Source organism: Chiroxiphia lanceolata, chromosome 6 (genome assembly GCF_009829145.1).
Source record: "Chiroxiphia lanceolata isolate bChiLan1 chromosome 6, bChiLan1.pri, whole genome shotgun sequence".
Classification (NCBI taxonomy): Eukaryota; Metazoa; Chordata; class Aves; order Passeriformes; family Pipridae; genus Chiroxiphia; species Chiroxiphia lanceolata.
Window position 1 is genome coordinate 5725939 of NC_045642.1, and position 13271 is coordinate 5739209.

A 13271-nucleotide genomic window follows, 5' to 3' on the forward strand; every position below is an offset into this window, starting at 1 on the left:
ATTTGTAATGAAGAAATGCTTATATCCTTATTAAAAAGTAGCTATCAGTTTGAAGCTACATGAGGTTTTATTGTCTAAATCTAAATGTTTAAGGGAGTATATATATATATGCTTTAGATGCTGAGATGGTAAATATGTTTATTGTCCTGAGAATTTGGGTCCTTTTTTTCTTTAATTCACGTAATTTATTAGAGCCTCCCAGGTCCTATTAAAGCAAATTAATTTTCTGGAGAATATAGCTCTTGCTTTGAACTGTCCAAATCAAATACATGACTTCAGATAAAAAAGCTAAAGTCTGCCAGAAAAGAAACCAATAGATCTGCATCTTTACGGTACAATCAATATATGCACAGGTTGAGGTGGGTTGGAAATAAAGGAAGGTGAGATGGGTTCAGTTGGAGGTCTTTAAGGTCCCTTCCAACCCAAGTTACTCTGATTCTCTGATTCCATAGTACTTGTTACCCAAGGTGTAACACAAACAAAATAGCTGTGTAAAAATCACGTCGAAGTTGTGCTTGGTAAGACTGGGGAACAAGTACTGGGCTTATGTATCTTCCTATCGCATTTTGCAGACAGCGTCCGAAAATCTGTGGAATAGCTGAAATATGAATTCATTGGAATTCAGATTATTTGATTATGTAGATGTTTGTGAATATTTAAAAATAATTGGAGACATGGTATTAAAAAAAAATCCATCAGGAACAAATAAATACATAATCTCATAATGTACGGTATTTCTGTGAATCCGTATGAGATTTCTTTGTCAAATCTAGGACACTATGCCACGGAAAACCTCTGTGGCTATAAAATCTCCTGTCTTCTGGCTAAGGCAGTGTACAAATGAAATGACAGAAAAGGAGGAGGAGGGGCTTGACTCTGAATCATGGAGGAAAAAACAGAAACTATCCAGTGAAACAGCAAGATCCTTGTAAACTTTCATGGCATCCCATGAATACTTGAGTAACTCTGTCGTTTGGGTTTGGTCTGTTTGGCTTGGTTTGTTTGTTTTCCCCCCATTTGATTTGCTTAGTAAAGTAGTTGGATAAAGACCAAAGTATTAATTCAAGCTGTTAAACTGTACCAAAACAAATGCTGAGGTCCCCCTACGCGTTCCCTTTCCTAGCTATAAATAAACCCGGAGCTCCCTCTAGTGAGAGCTCAAAATACAATTTTTTTCTCTGGTTAGGAAGTTTTGAAGCGAAATCAAACATTCAGTTAGTCCGTGAACAAAAATAAATGAATACAATTGTATGATTAATTTAAATAACTTAGGAGGTGGAAAAATGTTGGGAAGATTTCCTCTGAAGTTCCCTGTTTCTCACCTCACAGAATACTGAAACTGGTTTTCAGACACCGTCTCTCTGTTTCTTTTTTCTCTGACTGTTTTCATTGACTATTTATAAATGAGTTCCATAGTCGAGGTTCAGCTTGGGAATCACAAGCAATTTCTTTTTACTCTTCTGAAGTGCAGCATCTCAATGATTTGAGCCCGTACACTTACAAGATGTGTTTTCTCATGAGTTTTCCGTGATTTCCTGCTCCCAGTCATTAGCGTGTGAAATGCCTTTCCTGTGATATTTTGGTGATTTCAGCAGGAATATTAACAACTGTGAGGATGAAGAATTGTCAAGCAGTCTTTCAATTAGGTTAATTTTGGCTTTGTTTTGAGAAATGAGGGGAAGAGAAGGCTCAGATCACCAGCTGATATAAATAAACTTTAGGCCCAAATTTAACCTGTCCTATGTCACCTAGAGGGAAATAATATCTGGTATGCCTATATCGGGTCTTCTTTTTTTTTTTTTTTTTGACCCTGACAATGCCCAGAGAGCCCCCAAAAATGAGACACTCACTATAATATGAAAGACTTGTAAATTTGGTATGAGAAATTGCCAGTGCTCAAAAATCCTCATGAGCTAAATATAACCTCGGTAAGACCTAGGGGAAAAGAAAGCAGTATTATACAGTTTGATAGGGAAAGGAGTTTAGTAGTATTCCCATAAAGGAATCATGGGCTTGTTGTTGCTACTGGGCAGAGGTACAGATGGACCTGCTCTGTGTCACCCTGAGCTTCCTGGCCTTCCTCAGTACTTGGGTAGGAAGCTCTGTCAGTGTGTGTAAAGGTGTACTGGAACACAGCAGACTGAGATTTTCTGCCTCAGAACAGATGAACTGAGGTGTTTATTCACTGCATCTGACTTAGATGTGTCTCTGGTAATAGGTATTCTTCAGTTTTTATAATGCCAACAATTTGAAGCCTTATCTTAAGGCTAAGTCCAGATGAGTTTATTTCTGGCTGTCCTGGTTGTAGGCTTTGATCATGCTGGCATTCATTAAGCATGCCTCTCCTGCTCAAAAACCTCAGTTCAGGCTTTGTTAGAAAAGTTCAGAATTTGATTACAGCTAGTAAATGCTACTAACAACACCAAATCTGCATAAGCAAACACTCTGTAGAGTTCACTTTTAAAATGAAATCCTGAAGAAGTTGGTATTGACTGAGTACGTGCCAAATGAAGTGCTTAAAGGAGTCAGGAGTTATCATGAAGAGGTTCTGCTTGTTTGTGTTTCTTTTCTATAAGATTTTTTAAGGCAAATACAGTATGTTATTTTCTTCTGTGAGTTATCTGTCCCTACTTAGCTTCACGAAGCTAGTCTTCATTGATTGTGGTATTAACTGTGATGCTTTCAAAGAGTCATTTCAACTTGAATTAATTTTATAGGACACACTATTGATGTCACATCTCTTCTGCAGGATAAGCAGAGCAGCTCAGCCGTGCTGATCTTTGATCCCAGAGTATGTTTATGTCAGAGAAATGGAAATACAATTTCCAGTAGCTGCTTTTGGTAAATGTGTTGCAGTACCGGATTCTTTGCTTTATGGAACTTTTGTTTGGATATCTGCAGGAAGACTTTGGCACTCCTTTGTTCCCTGCATGGTCAGGAGAGATATCTGACTGAATCAACCTTCAGTTTGTGATGTTTTATAGGCTCCTGTTTTGTCATTGTTTTTTCTTAGTCTTCATATACTATTGGAGGAACATCTGTGAAGTTGATGGTTTTATGATGTCTTCCTTAGGAAGCATATAGCATTTGTAACAAAATTTGGATTTATATCCTCTGCCTTAAGTTAATTTTTAAGGATGTTTCTTGCATGAGAGTTTGAGATTCAATATTTTTAGTGGGCATTTCCCAAATATTGTTAGTAAAGAATGCTATGAAGAAACTGGTGCAGCCTGGGGAAATAAACAATTGTATTGGGAATAGTTGTCATGAACTTATCCTACAGATTTCTTTCCAAAGGTCCCTCTGAGGACCCTTTCGATAAGATAGTGACATTTGAATTGTTGTATTTTTGACTACTATTTTGGTGTTCAGTCCAAAGAATCTACAGGAATTGTACCTCTTTAATTTATTCAATAAGGAATAAACAAAGCCGTGTTATTGAAATAGAAAAATTTAGTGAAATTTTGGGGAAAAAACCCTCTGCAGTTGTCTTTCATGCTATGATGCTATTTCATGGATAATGGAATAATAGTGTTACTTATGGAGGTAAAAATATGACAGAAAGGTTTAAATGTAGTTTTGCAAGCTATTTTTAATATATCTAAAATGATACAATGTCATTCAATAGACATCTGCACAAAAAGAACTTTCTGGCATATTTCCCAAGAGAATGGCCTTTGGACTACTTTAGGCAAAATGAGTCAGTTTACCTAACACTGAAAAAAGAATTAGGAAATACACCAAGGTGATGTTTCTGTCTTACATATACAAGTGATGCTTCTACACATTTTATGACAATGGAGTTAATCTTTAGACTCCTGAGAAGCCCAATGAAAATGATTAAGACTTTTTTTCTCTGTGTGGTACCATGAGGTAAAATATTGTTGTTACGGAGCCAAATAGCCTGCTAACCAGAGACAGCAACTTTAGCCATGGTAATGCAAAACCATGAAGAGGATGTGATGCTTTTTATTAGCACCAGTGAGTGTAGAACCATTAACTTCATTTCATGCTTTTATCTGCTGCTGTAAATTTTGTGACAGAAAGTAGCTCTAAAACTTGCCTTGTGTGCTTATTGTGCTTATTGGTTAAATAATTTAGAGTTTAGTAAAATTATGACAAGTGTGCAATCAGAAAGGGATGCGTATAGAGTAGAGAAGAACATTTGTCTTTAAGCACAACTGAACTTGTACATAACAAAAAATAAAAATGTGGTTCTGTTTCCAATTGATAAAGTAAGGCGATCATATAAGTTGATATGGTTGAAGTGATGGTAAAAATGACAAAAAAAAAAGAGCAGACTGAAGAGCCATTCACTCCTTCTGAAGGCAGTCACAATTTTCCATCTAGAGGATAGAAGAGCACTACAAATCCCTTGGCCTTGAGGCAAGAAAACTCTCAAAGAGTAATAACTCTGCTGTTCAAGCCAGTCTTGTTCATTCCCAACAATGACTGGCTTGAGTAAGCCAGTTTTAAATCATACACTGTTATCTTGAAATTAATTCTGAAATAACCATTATATTCTCATTTTATTGAAACAATTTTTTTTCTAGTAAAATCCTGTTTCACCTTTTCATACCATTAGTGTACACAGCTATCTTTTTGGGTGTCTACCTTTAGATATAAATTGTAATTGTTATAATGGGTATTATCAATCTAAGTTTCAATGCTTCTAAAAATATTCAAATCTACATATGGGAAGATTTTCTGAAAATTACTGAAAGTCACTGAAAGTGTAACATAGCCAGATCAAGAATGGAACACATGAGAGTAGGCATCATCCATTATTTTTCTGATCTTTAACAACATTTCTTTTGACCATATCACCTTGGACACATGCTCAAAGCTCTGCAGATTTACACCTACCAGACAAATTTGTATGGCTGGAAAGAATCTTATGACATTAGCATGTCATCATTTCTTACTGTACTTAGTGCCACAGGCTTTCTGGTTTGCCAGGACACCAGATAGAATTATTTAAATTTGATGGTCTTTATACTGACCCTGCAGAAATTATTTCCTGTTTATATTATTTATAAAGGAATGTGCCAGTTATAAAGGAAACAAAATTTCATCTGTTGGTGATTTATTTTTTTGCTCTGATAAATTATGCTAAGGTGGCATAAGGTTGATAGCAGGTTTTATCATCAATGAGCTGTGCACACACACATGTACATATGTATGTAGTCCTAAAAAATATCCACTGGTGATACCTGGGGGTTAGTCAGTGTTCTTTCTGATTGTTCACACCATAAACTATGGTATCGATTTTTCTTGGAGTAAATTATTGCAAAATACCTCCGAAAGACTCCTATTTGAAACCCTTTTCAAATAATGTTGTACAAGAGAAATCTTTTGGGAGAAGTTAAAAAAACCCAACTCTTGAATGCTTTCCATGTGCATGTCTGCATTTTTTACAGAGAGCCATCCGATTCTTTTCCTTTGAGCTGATTTTCCAGTGGTATTACTGAGTGAGTTAGTTCCTACCCCGTGACTACAAGACTGGGGCTTTTGTTTCTCCTTTTTTGAGTAATTTCAGGTAGTTAAGAGTAGGGGAACAAAGGGGGAAAAAAAAACCTGTGGAGGATTTTTTGTAATTTGATACTGCTTTGGAAGTTTCTTGAAAAGGAAATACTTTGAGGTGGTTAAATTTTGTGAGTTCCTAGTAGATGCTGAATTGTTTTTGTATTTTCCAACATTTTGTATTTCCCAACATTTCATCCAATTAAAGAATAAAGATCCAGTGTTGAGGAGCAGCTACAGAAATGTCCATTTTAGAATGTGTAAAAAATAGGATGGGCAGCAACCAAAAGAGACAATTTAAATGATAAATTATACTTCACATTTATCTTAAATTATCATAAATATAAAATTATCATAAACTTATCATTTATATGCATAGGTTTTATAAATTTAATTACTTTTTAAGGATTTAGAGATGGTGCATTGGCACACCAGAACACATCAGGAAAAGAAATCTCTGGAATTGCTACATTTTAAAAGAATTCTCTGTTAATTCTGGATGAGGGAACCTGTATCAGAAGGTATCTATGCTGTCATAAAAACTAAATATTTAATTTTGGAAACTGGAAAACAGAGTTAGATCTTATATTACCTTTAGGAACTGCATAGGAGTTTGATTAAATGACAGAGAAAACTTGTAAGGGAAAAGAGGGGTATACTCCAGTACCTACATATTCACACAATTAGTTTTTAGACCCCTAACATCCTTTTCTTTCTCCCACTTTCATTACTGTTCATCAGTCTTTCCAATGAAATAAAAGGAAGACAAATCTTTGTTACTGTACAGTCCAAATTCAGCTCTAGAGAAGATCAGGCCTAAGAACATGATTACAGATTCCTACTAACAGTCTTTCACTAATTAAATTGTACATAATTCCTTTTTTCTATTAGTTTTTTTCTCTAGATACTGGCATTTAGATGCTCAAGTAGTTACATATAATCTCAGTGTTAACGTTGTCCCTACTCCAGTTTTTTTCTTATTGTCCTCCTTCGACAAGGAGTTTATGAAAAAATTTATGAAAAGTCCTTTTCCTTTTTTTATTGCTCTAATCTTTCCAAAGAGCTTAAACTTAATGTCCTCTTCCCAAGGGAAGGGGCTGTTTATCAACAGCTTTGTTTCAAAGTGTCAGGTTACACCATGTTTTCCAATTATTCAAAATATTTAGCAGACAATAGGTCTATAAAAACTTCTTACCTTTCATTTATATATATATATCTTGCTTTCCAATCTATTTTCCTAAGTATTTAGTTTCTTCTTCATGCTTTTTAATATTCAATGCCCTATAGTTTCCTCCTTTTTTTCTTTCACCTTTGTAAAGTACAGCCTGTGTATTTGGAACCTGCCTCAATTCCTTAGACTTACAGGATGTAAGGGGTTTGCACGTCAGTGAGTGTGTAATCAAGTTTTGCTTGTAACAATGAATGATATTCACATAGTGTAACTTTATTTTGCTCTCCAAATGTGTCTTTCTTTTGGTAGATGATTACAGGAGAAATGGTGTTGGAGAGATGCCACTGAGAAATGTGGGAGGTGCCATAGCTGTCTGTGATACCGGGAGTGCTATGCCTCATAGAGCAGAGACAATCCCAAATTCCAGGTGTCTCCCATCTACCAGACGTTTCCTTTTTCTCTTACATAAGCTGTTCTAGCAGCCACTGGTTTGTATAAATTATTCAGAGTTTATTACAGCAAAACTTTTCACCCAGCTGAAATAACAGGACATCAGATACCTTCTCCTGTGGTCACATGTATATTTAATTGGTGTGAAATAGGCTTGAGGAGAGCAGAGACTTGAATTATTTCTTTCTAAAAGAACCTTCTCTGTGATACTTGTGGCTGTTTGGTGCTGGTAGATGCTGCTCCATTAATAACCAGGGAAAAGGGGAGGAAAACCTAGGAATGCCCATGTGTGGGGAGGGCACAGACAGATGGGTCCAAGGCCAGGAAGGCTTAGAAATTAAATGTTTGAGGCTTTTGAAAATTCCAATATCCTTAATAGCTTGTTTCTCCTTTACTCCACTGCTTGTTAAAACAGGGCCCTGTTGATTCCTTGAGGACAAAACTCATGGATCGTGACAGCATGCAGTTTTTAAATTGTTCCTTGCAATTACTGGATTATTTTCATCACTCTGTCACTCTTGGTTGTGATTTCTGGTTTCAGCAGCTCCTGTTTCAGAAAAAAAAAAAAAAAAGGTGGAGTAGCTCCTACCACCAACTGCCTTCTGCCAGCAATGGTCTTCTTCCAGCCCACCTAGCAACTGGAAAATCTGTGTCCGTGTTATTGTCCTGTTGCCTCTGTGGCATCTGTGTAGCTCTCCTTCTAGGCCTGTAAGGGAGGTTACATCAATATGCTTCATGGGCTACTTCAAGACCTGTTTCTCACCTTTTCTGAGAATAAATCCATTTCTGTGCATAAAACACTCTAGGTGCCAAGCTGATAGAGCTGCACGAGCACAGAGCTAGTTTGAGAGGAAGAACAGTATCTGTGAGCTGTTCTCTGAGCAGGCTAATTTTTTTGTCACTCATGCTTGAGTGTGTTTACACTGAAAGAAGTACCCCATGGCACAAGTCACTCAGACGAATAATTAACTGATTCATCCGAAACAAATGTAAGGCTCTCCAGACAGTTGCAACACGCTTCTTCTTCCTGATGCCTTTCCCAAAACGTGCATCTCAGACAAAGCATCAGTGTAAAACTGACAAGTGCTTCAGATTCAAACAGACAACTGTTGCAGGGAGATATCAAGTCAGCATTTTCCTCCCACCATACTCGAGCATTGTTTTGCACTTTTTATTTCTCCGGTACTGATAGAAGTTCAACCATCCAAGTCACATTCCTTGTTTACCTCAGGTTCTCATCTGCTACTCTGTTCTGTGAATAGAGGCTCCTTTTTGCAGCATAAAACCTTTCCCCATTGCATCTCCTTTCCTGCAGAACAATTCATCAGCACCAAGAGTAACTGGTGTATATTATTACCATTTTCCCTGCCACATGTCACCAGGGTGGTCCTCACATTTAAGTCCAGGGAAGAGGTGCAGATACACAATGTTTGTAGCAATAAGGATTATTGTCTTTATTTGTGTACATTCCTAACAGGACAGGCATTTTACAGAGAGTATGCTGGGATTATTCTTTGAGGGTAGGGGGAAGAAAAAAAAGGGATGCCAGAGCGTTATAACTTTTAAAGGAGTTATAACTTTTAAAATCTCAACTTTAATGCTGTGTAACCATTCTTAACAATGCTAGTTGTAAAGCTAGATTAGTTCTCTTAGGCTTATTCACCTTTTGCAGCATTTTACTCAGGGCTTGCTATATATTGGGTTTAAGTAATTTTTTTTTACTTTTCCTCTGAATTTTTCCATGAGCCATCAGCAAACAGGAAATGGATTTCTAATCTGTCTTTGCTCTAAATTTCACTTTTACTTGATTTCTCATACAATCAACTTCTGCATTTCTTGGAAGGGGATTATCTTGCAACTTCCTAAGCTTAAAGCAGCAGCTGATCTTTAACAGGGTGCATTTCCTCTGCTTCTCACCCTCCATACAACAGATATATGATTTGTTCTTGCTGTTGCTTATTGCCAAGAAATTCTACTTCATTATTTTCCTGTCAACTGAAAAGCAGATGTCCTCAGAATAAATAAATATCTGATCAACATTAATATTTTTAATGAATATTTATTTTCAGATTACTTTTCTTTTGCTGCTGAGATAGATTTAGCTGTATTTTTGCTTTACCTCCTTATCTGAGGAGACTAGCCCTAAATGTAAAATCTGTAATATCAAAGTACCATAATCTTTAATATATTCAATATTTCACTGGACAATGAACACTCAATTTTATTTACTTTATTCCTAAGTAAATCTGTTTAGATATTTAATAACCAAGTCCTATTCAGTGGAAAATTACCTGCCACTATTTACATTGGCCAGTGGATGTCAGTGTTACAGTGCAAATACAACTAAAAATAGCCACGGATAACTTTGAATAATGGTATCAATGAATTAAAGCTGAAAGAAAAAAAGCCTCTTGTTTCTTAATAAGCCATTATTGATGTGAATTATTACAGCTGGAGAGCAGAAAAAATTATAAGCAATTAACCTATTCCACCTGTTGGTTGGGATGGGGTTAATTCCTCTGGCTGCTAAATATAAGGGGGAGACAGGCTGTGTCTGAGGGAGTAGCTCTGCCAACCTTCTCCTTATAGCTCCATCATCATGATGTGACTGGAAGCATTTTTGTCATATGCATCTACTCATGTGATGGGAAACATCTTTTATTCAGAAGCTACATTTACAGTTCAAAAATATGCATTGGATGCTATTATAAACTATTCCATAAATACTGGGCAATGAATTCTTTTGTTAGGCTGCAGTGTACTAAAAAGTAGAATCAACATGGAGTACCAGGCTCACATAATTCCTTGACATATTTTTGGCTGCCTTTTGTCAATAAACTCCTAATCACAAAATTTATTCATTGTTCACTGCCATTACAACACCAATTAATGGAGGAAAAGTGCCAGTAAAACCTCAACTCTGGACATGAGGAGAGCAGACTGCTCAGGGAATTAGTAACTAAGATCCCCTGGGAAAATGTTTTTGCGAGTGCTGGGGTCAATCAGTGCTGGTACTGCAGAGCTGGATAAGAATAATCTTTCTTGCTGTTTGTTTCAGATAAAATGTGAAATAAGAAAACTGAAAAGTGTAGTAGAAAAGAAAAAATATGACAATGTAGAAGTTTGGCTACCTGGAAAGTTTGTATAGGCATGTAAATTGGATGCTGCTATTATAATTCTGGTTTTCCCTCTGCCTATTTCTTGACATTAGTGCTTTCCTTTTAGTCTCTTTGCATTACTATCCAAGGGTTTTTTACCAACAGACATTTCACTCATCTTTTCACTTCTGTTCCAAGGATTCCAGTGTACAGCAGGCACAAGAATGAGGAACTCCTTAGAGTTCTAGTTTGGCATTTGACCCAAATATTTTACAACAAAATTTGGCTTCTTTACTGAGGGAAATTAAATTTTAGTAAACATACAAACTGTAAGTTTCTTTCTGTTTCTCATGTTAGCTGGATAAATTAATGCCCAAACTGCAAAAGTAAGCCTATTCAGGGAAATTATCAGGATACAAACGTGATCTACACAGAAGTATGGATACAACTGCAGTGAGCTACAGAATTGAGTCCCAAACACTTTATACCAGTCAGAAAACACAGTCAGTTCCATGGATATAAGAACATTCTATCTATATCAAGAGAAAATGTCTCTTAAATTACCATAGAAATGAAATATTAAAATATGGAAATCAGTGAGACTTCAAGAGTTAGTGTCTTAGCAACACTAAGTAAAATCTTCATAAAAAAGTTCAATTTTTAAATTCATCTATTACACTTTAGCATGCTTCATAATCTATTTTCTAGACCTTCTCCACAGTGACTGACAGCTTCAGGAGAGATGAAGGGCCTCCTCATTGTGCTAGTGTCTGTGGCAAAATTCTCACTGTTTTCAGTAAGATCAGAACATTTGCAATCGATTTTACTGCAGATATTGAACAAGATGAATTTTGCATTTCAGAGCTTTAAGTAGTACAGAACAGCCCTTCCTGAAAGAGAGGGACTCAACAATTCTGTAAATCTTGATTTTTCATACTATTTAAATGTATTATATAAAATCTGAGAGAGAATAAATAATTTTGGGTGCTGCTGTAAACATTTAATGTCCTTACTCAATCAACATTTTAGACTAAAAAATCACCCAGTTTCAAAAATTTTCTTGCAAATTGATTAGAAATTGTATTTTGCAAAAATTTTAGAAATGTTTGAGGAGAGACATTTAATATCATCTTGCTGTTTTGTGCTTTGACAAGCTGCATAAGCACACATGCAACAAAATTTGTCATTGCATATATGAAAAAATCAACTCAACTTTAGAGTTTATTTTAATTAAAATTCAAAACTGTGTGTCTGCCTGCGGGTTTGAATTTCTCTGGTTCCAACTCCCTTGCATGTGCTGTTTATTACATCCTTTATATTAACCATTGCAGGTTCAACCTCCTGTTCGGGAGCTTTACCACTGCCATCACCAGAAAACCTTCAAGGACAGATATTTCACCTCTTTTTGAGTAACATGTTCTGTTGCTATATTACCAATGCTGTAAAAACTTATTCTTAGTGCTCAATCTGAACCTCCCATGCCATCATGTGTGGCTATTGTCACTAATCAGATCATTTACCACTAAAAAGAGTTTAGCCCTGCAATCTTTGCAAGTGACTTTCACAGAATTGTAGGCTGCTGGAACTCCTTAGTTTATTTTTCAGATGAAATAAACCCAGTTTCTTCAACTTCTCACAGTTTATATATTGTAGACCCCTGACCTTCTTGGGCAGCTCTTTTATGGATCTTTTCCAGTTTTCTAACACCTTTCCTGAATTGAGTGGATGTGAAGTGGGAAAGCTAGACACAAAATTGCAGGTGCAGCTACAGTCATGCCAAGTAAATGGGATTAATAACCCTTTGATAGGCTGGATACATTTCTCCTAAGGTTTCTTTATTTGTGATGCAAGTGCACAGTTGGCTGGTGTTCAAGCTGATGCTTCTCACAACCTTCAGGTCCTTTCCACTAGAGCTGCTGCTCAGCCTGAATTGATGTATGGGGATTTTCCAGGTGCAAAACTTTGCACTCACTGAACCTCATGAGTTTCTTTTGGAGTAAGTTTAGTTTCCTTTCTGGACAATAGTTAACAGCTGGTTATAGTTAACTTTTGAGGTGGCTATATTTCTTGAGGAAATAATTGGCATAAAACACATCACAGACTAATTAGATTTTAATTTAAGGTTCTATTTCTTGTGACATTCTGAAAAGCACTATGGAAAAAGAGAATGGAATTTAAAACATATCTCTCTCATAGCCTGTTCTAGTGGCAAAATAACTCAGTCCTCCCATTCTTATCATTCAGAATTTTTACCTATTTCAAGTAATACAGATATGCATTGAGCTACGTGTGTTATGAAGCAAGACCAAACCAGCAAATCTTATTTTCTAATCTCTTCCGAAAAAGACTTTATCTCATGAAAAAGGCATGTCTACCTATCAAAGAGAATTAACCCTAATGTCAAAACCAAATACCTAAAACCTATGTAAACACTCAGCAACATCAACCTTAAGCTTTTTAGTTGTTATTTCGGTTCTTTGATTTGTAGAGATAGAAGATTTTGGTCTAGTTCTGATCTCTAGATCTCTTCAGAGTGTTCATATTTTAGAAAAGATTTATAAAATCTTACACAGAGAAAAATGTAAGACTTAGCTTAATATAACTAATTATTTCAAAAGATGAGGTATTCATCAGACAGTGTGTGTGATGGTAGATTTTTATTTCAATAAGCTTCAGAGCCAGTGTAGCCTGTGCATGTGAAGCCTAGGAGTGTATGCATTCCTACATATTTTAGCCATCAATTCTTAATTGTTCTGTTATCTGCACTCTAAAAGTACCTTTGAACTGGACCAATCTCTCCTTATTTACCAAAGAATTATCTTTCCAGGTCCTCATAGGATCATATTTTACAATTATCCATCTTAGTCAGCTGTCAGTGTGAAGGATTTAATTTAAAACACCTTTGTAGAGATATTTTTTTTCTTCTCTTTGCAGACCTTACCTCCAGCTGTCGTATATGTAGTTTCATGCATACGTGCCATTTACTGTTAAAAATAGAGCTTTGTTATTAAAAAAAAAAAAAGTAGAAA